Source organism: Ambystoma mexicanum, chromosome 4p, assembly GCF_040938575.1.
Source record: "Ambystoma mexicanum isolate Mex_15411 chromosome 4p, UKY_AmexF1_1, whole genome shotgun sequence".
Classification (NCBI taxonomy): domain Eukaryota; kingdom Metazoa; phylum Chordata; class Amphibia; order Caudata; family Ambystomatidae; genus Ambystoma; species Ambystoma mexicanum.
The window spans coordinates 1,141,212,402-1,141,232,442 of record NC_090927.1 but is presented as its reverse complement, the minus strand read 5'-3'; the positions used below and the strand labels follow the sequence as shown (position 1 = coordinate 1,141,232,442).

The 20,041-nt window shown below is 45.4% G+C and overlaps 1 protein-coding gene across 8 annotated transcripts in view; it reads left to right on the top strand.

The window, feature by feature from the left end:
- Positions 1–20,041, top strand: part of UTRN (utrophin) — a 2,010,688-nt gene that overhangs the window by 1,545,794 nt on the left and 444,853 nt on the right. The window lies entirely within an intron of this gene.

Sequence of the window (20,041 nt, the reverse complement as noted above, 5' to 3'; positions counted from 1 at the left end):
GCTGGCGCAGAAGCCCACCCCTTTCGTCACCACGACCAAAGAGCAGGAATCAGGGTCTTCATTGTTGCATCCCGAAGGCGACAGCTACATTTTCAACTTCTCTTCAGAGTCCCTCAGGCCATTTTCGGTGCTCCTTTGCTTTGGGAGTGCTGTTTTCCTCAATTGGTAGCTGCCCTTCAATTGGGACTGATGTCACTCTGTGTGCTGGATATGAAAAGTATACGAATAGTGTAAGGAAGGCATGGTTTCAAGACAGACGCAACTGATCACAATTCAGAGGTGTTTATTGAACTTCAATGGGTTGGTTGAAAGCCTATCCAACCCGCTGTTTTGATCCTGGAGCCACGGCGGCTGCTGCTCCTCCCCGACTCGGCCAGTCATGCAGGAGGGCCCCGGGCATCTCCGAAACACAATGCAGGATTCTTCAGTCTGGTTTCCTGGCCTTACGCCTTTTAATCTGAAGGCTTCTGGAAAGTAACGGTTTCTCGCCTACAAGGTCAAGGGTATCTCCTTGCTCGTTCTCCCGTCTGTTTGCCCCTTTTCTCCCCTCGTTCAGCGGCTGCCTTCAAAACGCTGCTCCTTCATGTGTTTTGCCTCGCTCAGTATGTGCTCTCCTGCTCCGCCTTTTCTCCGTGTGGGGAAGCTTAATGGAAGTCAGGTGTGAGTTGTCAAAAGTAATTACCTGACTTTGCCTGACCATTGCAGTGGAACAAGTCAGGTGCATTGCTCGGGTATGAGTCTGTTTTCTCCCAGAGCAGGCTATTTGTGTGAAAGTGTTTGTGTAGGGAGTGGGAGTGGTAAAGTTCCCAGGTAATCTACCTGGTAGGATGGGGGTGAAGGTGTTGCAGGGGGGAGGGGTGCCATCAGGTGTTCCACTCCCCGAAGACCCCTCACGCAGGTGATCCTCCCGCACTGGTCCACCCCGAGGGTCTGGATCCAAAAGGCGATTGCCATACCCTGACTACCTGAGAGAGAGAGAGATCCCCGAGGACTAGCCGGTGAGGCACACTATCTGGTTTCTCACAATATTTACCCACCTGCATTATTGTGCCTTTAATAATCTTATTCTATTTCTGATGCAATGTTATTGTTAGTTGCTGCATTTTAGATTTGCTTGTGTGCCTTTTGTATTTATAATATAACTTTAAGTGAGTAAGTATTTTCTTGGGTCTATGTATGTACTGCTTTCTTTGTACTGCTCTACAATATGTGTGTGTGTGTGTGTGTGTGTGTGTGTATATATATATATATATATATATATATATATATATATATATATGATGCATGCTTAATCTCATTCATGTCCACGCTCTTCAATTACATATGTGCTGTTGACTATTTAAGAATGTGCTTCAGCCGTATAGCTTTGTTCAGTGATGCTCTCGCTTTTCAGGCAAAAATGATTAGCCTTTTGGTTAGAAGAACCACGCTCTTGTTTTAAATTATTCATTAGCTGTCTTGTTTACAGCACTGTAGGTGTCTTATTCTAGTGAACGGGTGTGCAACAAACTGTGCCAAAACAGGTGGGATCTATCCAAGCCACTTGAAAGCAGCCTTAGAGAAGGTCAGCGTGAAGAGTATGGCAAACATCCCGAATGCAAATCTTTTCACATCCTGGGAAGTCCTCTTGAGATTTTAGTGCTAGAAAGATTTTGTTCCCTCAGTACATCGCCCAAATCTTTACATTTTGTAAACTGAACAGCCCTCTTAAATGGTGTTGTGTGGTTTCTTGGTGGACTTGAGATATCCTCAAGTGGGCCCTTGCAGTGAAGGGTGTTTTTACCAGGATAGTTTGTAACAAAAACTCCCTGTGTCTGGAGCAGGAATTGGTTTTGTCGGAATGTTGGCTGACACCAAGAGTTGGGTGTGTACAGATGAATGTGTGGGGAAAATACGAGGCAAACAGAAAGGGTGGTGAAGAGGAGAATCAATCAACTTGAGTCCAATAGTATTAAGTTTCTACAGGGTGAAATAATTCGTCATTTAAGGTAGCTGGCATATGTAGATAATGACGGTAATGTCCCTGTGTGCATTAGTCTTTCTTTTAAACCACTGGGCGATCTAGTCAATGATCTTTGATCATTCAACCTTATGCCAGCAGATGGATTGCTGTAGGGCCTGAAAAGCCTACTCTGAGATCTTGCTGCTCCCTTACATGTGCAACTTGAATGTCCGGAGGAAGAACTGCATATGATAAACGTATTCTTGTGGTGGTAGGCTAGATCGGGCCTAAGGAGCCTGGAAACAGGAGTGTGAGTAGTATTTATAGGAAAAGATATCTAAAAACGAATTTCTGAATGAGTGGAGGGGATTGCAAGCAAATAGGAAACCCTAATGGCCCGAGGATGGTGTAAGTGATATGTGCAGTGTGTAAGCAATTTCTGTGACTGATATAGATCAGCACATGTAAGTCATTACTCCCTTGTGTAAGAGTCTTACCAAGGTACACATGTTTTGTAATGCCGTTACTACTGCCCTGCCATTTGCATGGATTTCTACCAAGCTCCTGAAGATGCTGATTTGGATGCACACCAATACTGGAAACACTTCTAGTTGTATGGCACTGTGTTAAGTAAAAATCAACAATGACTCAAGTGTGTTTTTCATTTTCTCTTCCTGGACTTGAGATGCGGTTAAGTGACAGCTGCTAATCTTGGAACCTGGAGACCTGGATTCTAAACCGGACTTTGGCAGTTGACCAAATAATCAGCTTATTAACAATATTTGGATCAAGAGTATGAAATCATGTTCGGAGAATATCTCTCAACTCACTGGTTGTGATGAACCACTTGCCTTTCTTCATAGCTGAAGTCAAGGTTGGTACCACGGTAGCAGGAGTTTCCCTCGCTCCCGCTTACCAGCGACGACACGCTCTGTGTACCGTTGACATCTGTTGCAGCACACTTGGGCTATTGTCCTCTGTTTTACGATTCCCTTTGCTGAGATTTTACGGTTCTGCATCGAAAAGAGCAAGGTCGTGTGTCTCCTTGTCAAGCTCTCGATATTCGCCGCCTTTCACCTCCTCTTGAACTGCCGGGCCTGGCTAGCTGTCTCGTCGTGAGGTCTGCCTTGCACATACTCTGTTCTCTTGGTCCACCTTTTATCTCTGTGAGCAAAGGGAAGGTCTGTTAGGTGTGTGTGATTTAAGTCAATTGCCTGACTTTGCCTGACCCTTGTGTCGGGTAAACAGTTTTATTACAAGTCTGTGGTCTTTCATGAGGTAAAATACTTTTATAGGGAATTAAAGTCTTTGTTCTTGGGGGGGGTAGGTGATTTCGGAAGAGTTTTTTTGGAGGATTTTAGAAATTAATAGGAGGGTTTGTGGGAACTGTAATTGTTGGTCACTTTCGACTGGTAGTTCAGAAAGTGACAATCAGATGGACGGATTGGTAGGGTTTGCGGGGCAAATGGGAATAGCTGGGATTGTGAAATAAACAAGGGGTATTGTGGGAGCTTTAGTGTTTTACCTGAGCAGATTGGGAGTGCAATGATTAATAATCAGCGGGACGGGAAGAAAAATTATTGGGAGCATTTGGGTAGGTAACCGGAAAGCAGAGATTCAGGGAAATTATTCCTACTGTAATGGGGTTTGGACTCCTAAATAGTTTACCACTGGGTTAGGGATGATTTTTTTTATTATTAAGGGAGCTTCTTTGGGTAGAAGGGAGGTAAAAGTGGAATAACCAAGGAAAACCTCGGGGACTTAGTCCCTCTCACCTTCCTCCTCTGTGTAATTCTGCGTCTCCCTTTGGGTATTCCCCTGAGCATTACCCCCAGGCTCCCCAGTATACAGTGTTTATATTGAATCCTTGATATTGAATACCCATATATCAAATATTTTATCTGTAAAACCATTATAGTGAATGTATGTGTTAGGAAAGATTTCTTAATTGTAGGTAATTTTCCTTCCATGTGGCAACCCCTAAACATTTTGCTGTTGTTTTTCACCATGATCTAGACTTTGCCAGAGAAGCACAGCCTTCTGCCGCACTCCTCTGGGCTTTCGCTCCATTCTTACGGGGAAACTGACATGCCCTTAAGACAGTCAGTACCGGGAAACATTGTTTTCCGTAGTTCTTTTATCATGTTGTAGCTTTCGCGCAACATGACACAAGAAGCTAAGTTACTGCTCTCTTGGGTCTCTAGTCACTCTACAGGCCCTAGACACTCTCTTTGGATTGTTAATGAACGGTGCGAGTGAATCACGGACGGGACTGGTGGCAGCGATCGTTTCTTTGCGTTTTGAGCTCCTTTTGACTGTTTAAGCGCGTTTTTCGCGCTTAACCCAAAATGGTGGCCTGGCTCCCAAAATGGCCAGACCACGAGGCTCTTTGTCCTGCCCACTGACCGTCTTGCCCCCTTCAGCTTCCCCAGGTCTAGCCGACCCGGGGCCTTCCTTATTTGGGCATGTTCTTTCCTGCGAAACACAGATGCTTTCGCAGGCTTCTACAGGCCTTGTCTGCGCCTCCAGGATGTGGGCTGGGATGTCTGGTCCCAATACACATCCTAGGTGCCAGAGAGTCTAGTGTGTCGTGAATGCCTGGGACCACCGTGGTCCGTGATAGGTCCACGTATGGTGTGAGTGTTTTGTGAGCAGATCTCCCATTGGGTCCCCTCCGTTTTGGCGCGAAGGGAACTCTGGATAAGAGGAGGCTGGAAACACCACTACCATGTCGATCTCCTGAGTTCTCACGAACAAGAGATACAGGAGCCAAGTATCCTGCTACTACGCGGCTGAACCGAGGAATCGCTGGTGACCCGCCGAAGGACTGCTCCTCTGCACTGCTGTCGCTCTGTGAAACCATTCTGCCTCTGATCGAACGAGAAGGCCTGTGCTGGTACTTCGACCCTTTGGAATAGTGGGAACAACTATTCTCGGCATCTTCATCATCTCCTGCACGAAAGCCTTCGGAAGCGTCTCTGGGCCATCCAGTGGACTGACCAGCTTACCCAGGAGTCTTGCTCTGTTACCGCCGGCAGGTTGTGTTGTATTCCGCGTCCTTAGCACTCTCACACGATTCGTACACTTGGCGTTCCCAGGTCTGAAGTGAGAAGTGCACATTGGGCTGAAATACACACGGCCGCTCCGTTGCCCTGCTGTGGTAACAAACTGTGCGGGTTCACTGCGTTTGGTACATCCTCAACTCCAACTTCTGCTGCCGCGGAATCTACACGACGCCGAGACATCCCCTGCTCGTATCTGAACCTGCCAGCACTGAAACTGACACGGAGAAGCCTGGGTCTGCCTGCATCGGGGACCGGTGAGTAGCAACGCTAGGAACTGGTCGCCCTCCTGCAGTAGCCCGTAGCTTTTCCTCGCTGTGTTAAACGGCACACCTTTTTCGCACTCGCGCACTGCTTCTGCCCGCAAGTGGAGGCCGTGCTTGAGTAGCGGAGATCTGTTCGCCCTCCTTTGTTCACCGCTGTGAACTGCCTGACTTCCTTGAAGAGACTCCCCTTGGCCCACTGGCACCAGCGTGTGCAGGTACTTTTGAGCACAAGGCTCCACTCTTCGTAGGGCTCGGACTTCCTTCTTGTTAGGTGGCCTCTGAAGGCGAACTGGGTCTAAACGATTACTTGCACTGCCTGTTTTCCTTCCCATCTAGGTGGTCTGCATATTTCGTGCGTCTAACTCTTTAGACCCTTCGGTAATTGTATATATATATTGTATTTGATTGTGATGTGTCGGTTTACTTGAGATTTATCGTGATTCTTTGCTATGGTCAATATTACAAAGGCCTTGTAATAAATGTGTCTATATTTTTAATAGAACACCTGCTTGGAGTAATTTATAAGTGTTCTTGCTTTGTGTGCTCATTGCGGGCTTTCAGTCACCCTCACCCCTCTTGAGACCTAGTCTTGACCGCCGCGATCGCTACCTTGATTGGTCTGGCTTGTCCAGAGGTTACCCTGTTCCAAGAAACTAGGCTGGCCTTCTGAACCTCTGCCCCTCCAGGACTGAGTTCAGAAATCCATCTTAACAGCATGATCCTCCTCGACCCCCAGGAACTGGATACAACAGCGATGGCCGTGTTCTGGACACCTGGATAAGGGATTCCTGGGCTCTACTTGGGAGAACACGCATACGTTTCTCACACAGGCCCTTCCCACCTGTACAGAATTCGCCCACAGCAAGTAGTACAATGCAGGCTCGTAACAACAAAAACCCAAACCCAACAATACAGGTTTCAGAGTATGTTCTCCAATAACTGTAAAAGCTGGGCAGAACATGAAAAAGTGTGCCAAGTCCTCCTTAGGTGCCCCACAAGGCAAACACGATTTGTCTGCAGTGCCCTTGAGCCTAACCGCCACCACAGCTCTTCAATGAATACAGTTAAATCGTGCTCTATAAATAAGGTTACATTGAAACGGGTGCTGTGCCCAGCTCAAATACCTCTGCAAGCCACGAGACGGAATAATCAAATGTTTTCTATTGGCTGGCCTCATGATCTCCACTGACTCTCTCTTGGTCTGAAGATACCGGAGTGCACTGTTTTTTGCAGAGTTTACATCCTTAGAAAAAAGGGCTGCTGTGGAAAAACAGTGACCAACACCCGCCTCCAACAGCATGGTTTTCACATACCTCAACCATGGGGTCCCCAAAAGGGGATCCCTGCACACAAGATGACTAACCAGTTCCTGGGTCAAGGTAGCTTTGGTGTTGTCCCAAATTCTTAGCCAATGACTGGTGGGCATGCATGCCATCAAATCAATAAGAAAGCAGCACCCCATTTCTTGATGAACTGCGAAATTGGAGGCAGGTCCAGGTAGCCCCAAAGTGCTCTTGAAAAAAAGTGTTCTCGGCAGGATCAGTTTTGCCAAATCCCCACAGTTCCATGCCATATCTTGCCACAGAAGAAGCTTTGCCCTGAAAGACTTTGAGTACTAGCTCAATCGGTTTTATTTTAAATGACCGAAAGCTCTGGCTAACCCCCAGACCCCCAATTTCCTTCTTAAATCTCAGGGTCTGCTTTGCCACATGTGCCTCTGCCCCGAAATTCGATGAGAGCCTTACCCTCAGTTAATCGAAGGGAACCACTCTTGGGACTAGCTCTTGTTTACAAAAAATAGCTGAAACCCTCAGCAGGCGCTTCCTCCTTTGGCAGACCATCACAGCTGAGGTCTGGGCATTTACCTTTAGACCCAGGGTATCCATAAATTGGGCATAATCATCAACGAGGCACTGAAGAGATCTAGGGGTGCGAGCTTGTAAAACCATGTTGTCTGCATAGGCAAGTAGGGCAGACGCCGTTTGCCCAGCCTGGGAAAGTCAGAACTAGATTTAAGTAAATGGTCATTAAGCAATACACAACCAAGGCGTGGAATTTCTGAGAGACAAATTACGCCTACACCAGCCGACAAGAACGCTCAGATCAAGTGACGACATCCACCTGGAACCGAAACCATGCAACATAAGAACATTCGGAGGATCCTCCTTCTCTCACCAAGCACCGTAAACCTGGAATGACCTTCCAAAGGATATACGGAATACAAGAAACCACCTAGCATTCAGGAAACTGCTCAAATCCTGGCTCTTCTTTGCGTAACTAGAAGACCACCAACATGAACGCCTCTGCTAAAACAAGGATGAACTAAGTTACTTACCCCGGCCCGCTCCAAGCGAGAGAACACGAACAGAATCCAAGGAACGCGATTAGATGAGGACACTAAAGACTGAACACACAGACAGAGCTAGACGGTAGCACTCAGACGACTCATCCATAGCATCCCGACCTGTACCACACCCAAATTCCAGCTGACAAAGTCACATAGATAGTAAGGAAAGAGGACCCCACAACTCCTGCTCCAAAACCTGAGGAGGAGAATAGACAAAAACCCCTCTCACTATACATAGTCCACTAGGAAACGGGGAGTGTGCCGCGCAAATACCCTCCACAGTCATCCGGTCAAGAAAGGATAGCAGCAACTAATCCCACCAGTTAGTGATATAGTTTAAACCAAACTAGATTTGCCACAACCAGGATCTCACCCCACTGGCCCCGCTTTCAGGTCTCTGAGTGCCTAACTCACCCGAAGGTTCGCGCTGCCACCTCTCGCCCGGCGGACTGTGTGCGCTTCGCCACACCGCACCAACAACAAACTAACAACGATTGGACAGCGGATGTGGTCGCATCCTGGTCCGGCACTAACACCGGGCACAGCGCACAGTGTGTGCCGGGCTGGGGCCGCTGGCAGCACACCGCCTCTCTCTCCCATGCTCCTTCCTCTCCCGACTGGCCAACCTCCACCCCCCCCCCTCTTGCTTGCGGATCCGCCGGAGCGCCTGGGGACCGGCTCCGTGGCTGGGGGTGCGCAATATGGGTGCCTTTAGCATTTAACATGTAATTGTGAATGTTAGCATGCTGACACAGTTATATGATATTGTGAAGATTACTAGATGTAGCTCTTGGTTGGAGTTGGGGATGTTGGCATGTCCTGCACTTGGATGGAGTTCTGGGCGTTGGCCTGAATCGCTTCCTGATGGGATTGTGGGGGTTGGCAGGAGCCGCACTTGGGCGGAATTGTGAATGTTAGCATGTTAAATATCATGTAACTCACTAACCAAAAAAAAAAAAAGCTCAACATCTCTGCATACTTATCTCACTCAAAAAACTCACACAACCATCTCTCGCACAACAACCTGCACGCACTTCACAACACATAAGCCGTACCAACAGCACACGAGGACTGACATTGATTCGATACTCGCACCAAAGCTCAGCACCCGGTGTATACCGAGTTGAAGCTGCCAACAGAACACTACTCCTCTCACTACCCTAATCCCTCTTCACCTTACTAACCCACCCCACCTTCTTGTTTACAGATCTGCCACAACGCCTGGGGACCAACACCGTTGGTGACGGTGCGTGGTACAAATACCTTTAACATTTTTTTACATTTAACATTGAGTACATTTACTTAAAGACAAAATAGCAAAGGTGCCAAAAAAACAGCCTTGACGTACCCCGCATTCAACTTGAAAGAAAGAGCTGCAATGTCCAGCATGTCCACTCCTCACACAGGCCATCATTGAATAATGTAATCCTCCTAAAAGATCCACTAAGGCACCACAATAATTCATGGATCTGAGCATACGCCATAGCCTGCCACGATTGACCTTGTCAAATGCAGTGCTCAGATCCATGAAAGCCAAATAGATAGGTTCATCCTTGATAATCAATAATGTGCCAGCACAAGTTAAAGGTTCAAGGCCGGTTTGGCGGTCCCCAGACCTGGTTTGAAACCCAGATGACTAGGAGAGAAGATGTTTGTACTCTCCACCCAAGACTCCAGTATCCTGAGGATCGTCCTCCCCAAGATCTTAAACATTGAGTCTAAACGAGACATCGGTCTAAAAGACGCTTGTAATGCCCTTGTACCTTTTTTTATATATTGGACAGATGATAGCACTGGACCAAGAAACGGGGTAGATACCTTCAGTGCATGCAGCTTTAAGCTCCAAAGTCAAAATGGGGGCCCACAGGTTTGGTTCTGCCAGGAACAAGTATGCAGGGACATTATCCAAGCCAGGGACCTTATTCCTGCCTTGGTTCTTAATAGCTGTCATGATTTCCCTGACAGTAAATGTGATGAAATCCTCCTTGATGTCAGATGATAGGTTAGCCTCCAAAACAAGTGGCCCAGCAAGAGCCATTGCTGTATAAGGAAGAATAATGAGTTACCCATTCCTCATCAGAGACCACTGAGGAAGGACGGGTCACCGAGCTTGTATTTATAAAAGGGCCCATTATTAATAATGTCCCAAAAAAGTTTTGCATCATTATTAATCGAGGAATTGGCCCAAGCCTCCCAAGACGGCCACGCAGCACACGAACACACTGGTACAGGCAGATTTTAACCCCCTCCTTCTCAACCACGCTTCCTCAGTAGCTGCGTGAAATAGCATTTGATCCTTTGCTTGGGGTGCCTTGTTTGTTCATAACCTTGGAGTGCACCTTTCAGACTTCCTTTTCACATTAACCATTTTTCTATAAAAATGTATTGTATGATTTGACAGAGATGCCAAACCTGAAGCTTTCCAGTCTATTATTTTAGGGATAGGTTACTAGCTATGCACCTCTGATGGAGATTTGCAAGAGTACCGCCTGGTCAGGTCACTAACGTTTGTGAACTCTACACATTTCATTTTTAGCTGGGACCAGTTGTTTTGGATAACTTGCCTTTATTGGTGCTGGGTGGCATTTTTTATAGATGTTCTAGTGCTTTACAGAAATTGTAAATGCTGTCATGTAGAAGTTGTTGGCTTTTACCACTAGCACTGCAGTGTTTTTCCAAAAGATGCACCCATCCACCTTGAATCTGCCCCTTAACCTTTGCCTTCTTCCCTTCCTTGTGGCTTATGAAGTAAACAACTCCTGGGTGAGTTACACATTCTCTTCATGAAACTGTTGGTGCATCTTACATGTTGAGGAGACGATTCCTGTGAGCAAAACATTAGCTCTTCAAAACAACTGCTAGGTTAGGTGTGCGTTTTGGGCTTGAGCTAGTATTGAAGCATTCACACTGTGAGTGGCCTAGTCTTTATTTAGTATGCAATGCAGTGGCTGTTGAATCACTGGGAAGCGGTTATTGACTAATTTCGGTCACTTTTTGAGGTCCTCATACTGTAAGAACTTTGTTTTCCCTATAGCATTCTCAACCGTGTTCATTTTGACGTAGACTTTACAGTGTCGTCTTGTGCCTCACCAAATCTGTTTGTTTTTCCAAACCTTTTTTTGGATCACCCAGAGTGTATCATCTAAATGATTTAAACCAGCAAGTGGGCACAATGGATACATACCCCTCCACTAGATTTCTGATCTTGAATTAAAAGGGAAACATTGATATGGGGGGTATTGAATCTACATTGCACTACATTAGATCATTTATTGCCCCGGTACATTTTGAGAATAGCAACACATGTTTTGGTGATGGACTAACAAACATTAGTTTAAGGTGAATAAACTAAATAGACAAATTGAGCTAGTGAATTAAATGTGGTTATATTTGGTTGTATTGAAATAACAAGGTTGTCTTCATAATTTAAACATTTTATTTGCAAACCTGGTCAAACAGAAATGAGTTTAACATGAGCATGTTAAATGTAAAAAGTAAACGGTTTCTCCACAAGAAAGTGAACACATTTTCTCTTCGATGCATTTAATTGAATGTTGTAATGAAAAAAGATTCTCCTGCAAGGTAGTGTCTTGTTGAAAGATGTTTTCCCTGGAAATGTGATTGTTTTTTCCCTGTCTGCTTTTAAAATCAGAATGTTGAGAATGCAGTCATTCATCCATTCATTGTAACTTTGTTTCGGCCATGAGGCCATAAAAATACATAATGACACAAATAAATCGATAACTACAGCATACTAGGCATTTCGTCCACAATACAAAATAACTCATATAATAATAATAATAATAATTTAATAATAATTTGGCATTTAAATATCGCTACGAACCCTCAGGTATCTGAGCGCTGCTTATTATTACCCACGGTGTGTGGTGCTCATTTATCGACCTCGGAAGGATATAAGCCCAGGGGACGCAGTAGCCTGGTAAAATCTGGATCAACGTAGGACAGAGCTTCTTGCTCATCCGGGAGATTAGTCCAAAGGAGAGAGTCCTGTGTTCCTTTCCCCCTGCGGAACTGTATTGGCACCAGAGAGCGCAGGCCAATCGGAGCATTTTTCAAAGCAATCGACTGAGTCGCAGTCGCACCATCATGCGCTGAAGCTTCAATCGTGGGGTTCGGTAGGGGATGGCATCTCTTGAGGAAACCCAGTATACTCCCCTCTACCCCCCCCCCCATACTTGTTCCCAGAAATCAATTTGGACAGGATCATAGGGTTTCTCCCCCTGGTATGGCAGCCTGGTACACTTTTAAATCTTTTTACGGTTTACATATAAATAGCCCTGGACCGACCAAATCCAATGAGTACACTTGTTCATGGGTGCTTCCCTAGATTATTTACAGTATTGCAGCAATTATGGGACCCCATGCAGGTATATTGACCCTCCCTTGACAATCACTGTCTCCCTGCTGTTGGTAGCGATGTAATTCAATGGTGCATTGCCCTTTGCACTAGATGTGTCACCCATAGCAGCAATGGGCTTCTGAGCATTTTCTCCCTTCCCAATGGAGATCTGTGAGGATGTAGATGGGGTGTGCGCGGTGTCTTTTTATGCTACGCTTCTCTTGCGCTAAGGGGACCGGTGGCACCTTTGTCACGTGGTGCGCTTTTCCACTTTTGGCTTTTACTGCTACTTCTACTGTGGCCTCTAATCGATCCTGGGATAACAGGGTTGGAGTTTACATTCTTAGGAGGGCCCACACAATGTTCAAGTGATACAAAAAGGCATGCATTAGCCGTAATGTAAAAAGTAAACAGTTTCTCCATACCCAACTTGGTTTGGAAAGCAAAATCATTATAGGATCACAGCCAAGAGTCTTGTAGTAAGTGTTTCTATCTTTTGTGAGGACCAAATGCACTTTTGTAAGATGGGTTTTTTCCTGCTAAGATAAATATACAGGTTACTGTTGTGGGGTGCATTTAAATGCCCCAAACAGAAGTCCCTTTCACATGAATAACAAGATTTTAAACACTGAAACAAAAACGGCCTGGCATTTGTTTTTGTTTTTCAAGTAAAATTAAAGAGCCATGTGGAAAGGGGGCCTACCTGTCATTAGGGGTGTCACGGTATTCGTTTTATGACGGTACGATAACCTTCTTGCCAAATGACGGTATATCATGGTTATCGCGGTATAGCAGGTGGAGTTAACTGATCTTAACAAATATTTTCTAAAAGGTCATAAATTGACAGATTTATCATCACAAATAAAACCAGGCACCCAGGGCCAGAATTGGGCTTTTCAACATACTTTCCACTGAAATGCCTTGCTTCCACCAAACACGCGTGTGGAGAGGAGGGGGTGGGGTGGAGGCCTGCTGCAACTGGCAAAGCAAACTGAAAAGCTTTTCTTAAGTGTCATTTAGGCTTTTTGCTTCCCCACTGGCTACTGGTGAAGATGAACATGTTGCCATCTTGATAACCTGCATGCCACAGATCAATGGAGGCTGATGGTAGTATACGCTTGTACACACACACACACACACACGCACGCACGCATGCACGCACGCACTTTCTTTTTACGTTACAGCCTTTAGTTTACTTGCGGGCCAAAAGGTGTTCAGTAATCACTGACATGTTACCCTTTGGTATGGCAGCAGGGAATACCCACAGAGATGAGTGAATTTCGCAGTGTGACTTATTATATGTAAATTCAATGATAGAACCAGGGAAATCCCCCATTGCCATATGTTTAGAGAACATTATCCATTATAAATATATAAACCCCAAAGCCGCCACCCCAAAGTAAACCCTTTTCCTTCTTGGCACTGTATCTATTCTTCCTATTGCTAACATATTGATTTTGTGTAAGGCACGTGTGGTTTATGGAATGGCATTAAAAACTGCTCCAACTGAAACTACTTGGCAGACGGCACATCCAACAGTGCAAAACCAAGACTGTGCAGCAATTGCTTACTGCAGCCTTTCCAAATCAGATTGAAAAGTACACTTAACGGTATGAACGGTATAACGGTATAAATAATGTGACGGTTATTATTGTTCAATTAAGTGGTTCACGGTATCTTTAACGGTATACCGTTATACCGTTACATCCCTACCTGTCATTAACAATGGATAAGCAGCATTTTAATTTACTAAAGGAGAAATCAAAGATCCCTGTCACATGGAAAACAGGATTTTTAGACATTGAAAACAAAAACGGCCTGTGCATGTGTGTGCAAATGAAAACGTTTTTTGAAAAAGTGAAAAGAATATCACTGCTCACAGAAAAATGTCGGAAAAACAAAGCATGTGTGGTTTGACAAAGAGCAATGTATATTATGTTTCACCCACAAAACTCCAGTGACATTTGAAGAGCCACGTTGTCTGCATGGAAAACAAGTCAGCCCAAGGCAGACCCTTTTGCTGGTTGTGGGCAAAACTTCACACGGACATCTCCCACTTCCAGCCTGGATGTCACATCTCCCATCTAATGACCAACCGCAGTAAGATTGTCCTGCTAAATGCGTAAAAATTCACCCCAGACCTGCTGACTCTGAAAGCAGGGACTTCAAGAAAAGTCATCATTGGCTGGAGCATGACTAATATGTGTGAAAATGGGGGCATCCACTTCAAAGAGCAAGCTTCCAACACAAAGATTACTGATAAAGGTACAGGCTGACCCAGTGAAAACAAATGGCAGGAAGCAGGAGCAGAACCATTTGTCCCACATGAACATTCAGAATTTATTTAAAAGGGCTATTATCATTTAAGCCTTTTTCTCAGCCATCATAAGGCGAATGGATTTAATCTATGTACCATTTGTTATGTAATTTCCTGGTGATTTTTGGGGACATAAAATTAATCCTCCTGTGACACTGGGAACGGTAATAGCCAGTTAAACTCGGTTTCTGGCTGATCTGAACATGTTCCAAATGTGAGAGTTGGTGAGCGGGTGGAAATTGAAATTAGGGATATGCTTAATAACTTACATATTCATAACTGTTGTGCTTTTTATGGAAACGACAGAAAGGTGCAACATGGCCGTGCTACATGATACAGATTTGGTGGTCGGCTTATCTTAATTCCCCATGATTAGCAGAAACCGAAAATATGTTTAGTCTGGCAGTTGCTAGTAAAATTATGAAGTTGTGATACATAACTAGTTTTTGCCAAAAAGTTCAAAGGAGAGCAAAGGATGAGGACAAATGGGAAATGCCTTATGTTGCTCCAAACCCCTAAACCAATCCTGACTTGGAGGCTGAGTTTGAGAGGAGAGAGAAGGGTAACTGTCCAATCCTAATGAAAGACATTATTGCAGGCTACGTCCCCAAGATTGTAAAATTGGTGGTGTCATTGCTGCTATATAAGGGGGACTGCACTAGGACAGAGAGACCAGAGAGAAAAAGGAGAAAGTCAGGGGTACAGAGAGAAGAGACAGGCCATCAGGAAGGCTGCTGAAACTTACCATCTGACAGCTGTAAGTAGACACCAGAGGAGACTGCTAAGAGTGCATCTGGGTGGAGCTGTCTATCTCTAGGAAGGCCTCAAAGCTGACTGGATCCTATGGTGGAGAGTGGGAGGCTCTCTTTGAGAGTGAGTGACCAGACCCCTGCCCTACCTTTCCAGAGTGTCCTGAGGTGCAGATGGCTTTCTGAACCTTAAACAGAGACTTGCTATGTAATTAGAACTGAGCCCTGGTAAACCAAAAGGTGGGGGAGTCTGCTTGCCTTGAATCCTTTCCCTTTATAGTGGGTGCGGTGGGTGGGGCAAAACTGTGTAGATCCTTAGCCTTTGTAGCCAAAAATATTAATTTAATTAATTCCCCATTTGGCAGAACACTACAGGGTGGATTTTGTTAAAATTCAAAATTAACAAAGCTCACTTCCCAGTGTGCGCTGAAAACTATAGCCTATAATTTAATTGGGTAGTCCTTGCTGTCCAGCTGACCCCGACTTCTTTAAGGAAGAGGGGGGGTGTTCTTAAATCAGTCCAACCTGTTTATCCAGCTTCTCCTCAGTGAGAGGGTGGGGGTCTGAAATCCTTAATTCAGCAAATCATTCCTGTTTTTCTGTCCGACTTCCCAACATAGACCAAAGCAAGGGAGGTCTGAAAAACAAACCGCTAAATCACTGTTTTTATTTTAAACCAAAAGTGTGGGCGAAATCATAATTGCCATATGTATTTGAGCCAATCTTGAAATTCTACCGCTGGCCTTTTAAGCCTTCAGGAAAATTAAATTCACACATTACATGAGTGCCTTCTTTATTGATCAGTGTAATTATTTTATGAAGAGAAATTTAAAGAAAGGGAAGAATTGTGGTGGTTTGATTTTTTTTTTTGTTTTGTTTTTTTTTATTTTTATTTTTTATATTTTTGCTCACTTTTGTTATTTATTAATGCTGAGAGAAGTTGATCGTGTTGTGCCAAGGATAAAGTTGTGTTTTTGACCTTTGTGCTAATTTCTATTACATTTAATTTAAATAAATTCCAATATATTTCCCGTACACTGGTCTGGTTCTTCACTTCTTGTTGGCTCAGATTAGAGGGATTCAAGGGGCATGATATGTGCCTGAGATAGGGCTAAAAAAATAATCAGTTAAACAGTTTGTTGAGTCACCACTTGAGTGGGGGGGGAATGAACCCCCCTGTTGAGGGGGTCTTCTCAATAAACCGTTACACTGTTATGCACAACATCAGGTTCATGCAGAAAGCAATCTGGCAATACAGAACAAGGGGTGATTTGTGTTTTTTCAAGATAACAGCTAGGCCTTGTGATTACTGATTGCCTGAAACAAAAGGTGGCATTGTTATTATCTTCAAGTCGTTGAAAGTTCTTGAAATGCATAGGCTGCCAAAAAGTGCCACCATGTAAGGAAACAACTTGCAAGGTTCAGGAGTTTGAAGTTGGCCTTTGGTTGAACTTGCAGCAACTTTTTTGCATCAATGCTAAGACTGTGTAGGCTGTTCAGAGAATCTCTCTGCACCTATTGGTGCTTGGGATTTGACATCTTTCCATTCTCTTGGGCACAGTCACCCTGCACATCTCCAAAAACCACGATGGCAGCAAATCCAGACACGAAAACTGCAATGCCGATAATATGTATCTAGTGGGCAGGACTTGACTGTCGGGGATATGTGTGCTGGCCAATTCGGTTCCTCAAAACTCTGAAGAGTGCTAGATGGCAAGATTTGATTTAGTCTTAACCATTTGCGGCTATGCTGGCAGTGTCTCATTTCACTGGTTTTCTGTGCGCTACGATAGGAAGTTCTGACCCACAGCTGAGCGTACCCTTGCCCCTCAGGAAGACTTTCCAACTCCGAAGTGGGATTGATGGAAAGGATTTGTATTAATCATAACCACCAGCAATTGCTTCTGGCAGTCTTCAATTACGTCAGCTGTCAGCCTGCTAAGCCATTGCCGAATGGGAAATTCGAATTCAAATCAGGTGTGTTGCCACCCCAAAAGGAGCAGTCCATTCCAAATTGTGCAGACCACAAGCAACCCCAGACGCGTTGGCCTCATTAGACATCGGTTTCATACAACTCCATGTCCATCCAGTCCAGTGTCCATGACTGTGCTGACCCATGCCATGTACAGAAACTTCACAACAATGAATAGTGAGGGATGGATACACTTTTATTTCAATGCAACCATCATGGCAGCCTACAGTTCCATTGTTTTTGGTTGATTTTTTTTTACGTGGTGCTGGTGGGGGTTCGATCACAACTGTATTTTTTTTTCGCTGGCAGTACTGCGTTTCTTCTGGGAGCCCATAGTGGGATTCCATGTAATAGCTCTGTCATAGCATACTTGTGCCCCAATACCACGCTGCTCCCTGTAGAGAAAGGGATTGTATGCCACCTATCCTACCTTGCCCGCCTCTGAACGACATTATTGGTTACCCTCTGCAGAGACAAACACGTGGGTGTAGCCCGCCTCTATTGGCTACCCCGAAAAAGCAGACGTGGGTTACAGAAATCTGATGGGCTTCTAAGGAGGCTAGTAAGGAGTGCTTCACTATCCTCCAACCCCAACCTCACACGCTATGAAAACTGATGGGAAACATGTGCTTCTTATACACCACATTTCCTGCCAAAAAAGCTACTATTCTTATTATTATGGTGGAGCCTCGGAGGGAACCAGCACCCACCGTGGGTAGGCGATCACCATATGCGGCTGTGATGCGTGACCCTGCAGTGTGGCTAGGTTTCCCTTGCAGAAGTGAGCGCCCCCTACCTCATGTTCTGTTATTTTCCTCATGTGCCCCTTAGTTCTCTGTATGCAACCTGCCAACCCATGTCCTTGTTTTCTCTTTATTCCCACTCTTCCCCGCCGCCCTTGTAAAATGGACCCTTCCTTCAGATAACCTGTATAAGATGGTGGACTTGCCAAGGCCTAAATTAATGGTACGGCAGCATACAAGGCAAGGAATTGTTTATTTCTGCAGCGTGCGCAGAATGGGAAGATTACAAGACGTGCGCACTGTAGAAATGACGCTATCCTGTTCAGTCGACAGGGGGGTGTACGTCGCTACACTCGTTTCTCATTGGCTAAAAAGACAAACGTGTGCCCAATAGCTAACAATGACTATTCGCCCCGACATAACTTTCCATTATTCCTCCAACTTGCAATTCAATTCAGGAAACCTGGTGTCTACGTTGGGAACATTTTGGATTGAGAATCGATCGATTGAACCATATACACCCTTTTGATGATTAGAATGATGAGTCAAGTAGACACTTCATGTTCCCTCGTGCCCGTTTGTTGACCGGTTGCATCTGTTTCTCCCATTCTCCCCGCCCTCACAAAGTCACTGACCAACATCCGTTTGTATTGTTATATATTCTTATAGAGCAAACCTAGTTCTGCAGTAATGGAGCATTTTGCAGGTTCTGAAGCAAATCATTGGTAGTGAGAATGTAACAAGTACACATTAGTAATCATTATCACAGTACACTATATGATTGCGGCTTTTCAGAACACATCCGCAATCTGGGTTCCACGCAGTGCTGGTCAATGGGCCGGCTCTCGCCGGATCCGAGAGCCGGCACGAGATGTGAAGCTGGATCTCGGGATCCGGCCAGAGTCAGCCACCCAAACACCAAACCCATGCTCTCCAGCTGGGGGGGCGGAGCAGCTCATTGCCGCCATTAGCACTCTTCTGGCTTCGCCCCCCTACGTATCCACAACAGCAGGACACCGGAACAGACCTTCTTAAGGAAGGCTGTATTGCACTTTCACGACGAGTTCTTCATGCAGGCACCAAAGCCGGGCCCGGGAAGCTGGGGGCTGTGCTGCTTGGGGCAGTCTGCTCCGAGCAGCACAGCCCCCACCCTCGTGGGCCCGACAGATCTAATCTGCCCTGTGCAAGGACAGTGCACACAGAGTAGATTACTCTTTGTGCTCAGTGCTCGCACAGGGCATTGCTTTGAATGCAAAATTCAGGGTTCCTATGCTTTTATTTTAAATGAAACCGCTTCAGAACGGTTTCATTTAAAAATAGTGTAGGATGAAGTTCAAACTTGCACTTTTAGTACACTGCACTGAACGTATCCCTAAACAGCAGGCAGTCTAGGGTGGCCAACTCTTTGATAGTCTTTCTCAGGACACTTGCCCACAAGGCAGTGATGACATCATGTCATTCACATTTGACCAGCCCCTTTTTTAATGTAAATATTTTTAATGGCTCTTAATTCCTGGCTTAATTGAAATGCAAATGGCCTGTCCTTGGGAGGTGATGGTCACTTTTTTAACAGCAAACATGACCATCAGGACACCAGGAATAAAGCATTGGCATTTGAATTAAGGCAGGTGTCATAGTGTCACAGCTCGACCTACAGGCTCAAAAGGAGCCAGGGCTGCGCCTTGCTGTGCACATGGCTACTTCAGTTTGCAGAGTGGCTGTCCTGGAGGCAGGTTGTCCTGATGAAACTGCATCCTGCACAGCCACTCTGCAAACTGCAGGACAGAGTCCCTAATTGCGGGACAATCCCGCGAAATTCGCGACAATTGGCCACCCTAGCAGGCACATGTGTTTTGCGGTTTGTATTGTGCGTGGGAGGGTGCGGGGGTGGCGGGGGGGGGTGTGGGGAGTGGTAATGATATCATATTTTGTGTGCACCAGCACCATGGAAGTGGTTTAAAGTGGAATTGATATATAGCTTGAAAAAGAAGTAGCATGAATTTTTTTTTTGCTGTTTTAAACTATTATTTTGGACATTTCCTTTGATCGGAGGTCACCTGCCAGCTCTGCCCCTCTAAACCCCAACTCCTCAGACACTGCCCACCCCCAAAACTCTGCCCCCATCCTGGGCTTTGTGAGATCCCCCACCAGATTTTTTCCATTTCCAGCACTGGTTCCACGCTAGTGCGGGTGTGTTAACGCGTTTGCTTATAAACATGGATACTATTTAAACATGCACACCGTGGAGGCTTGTAGGCATTGCGTGGCCACGTGTGTGTTATC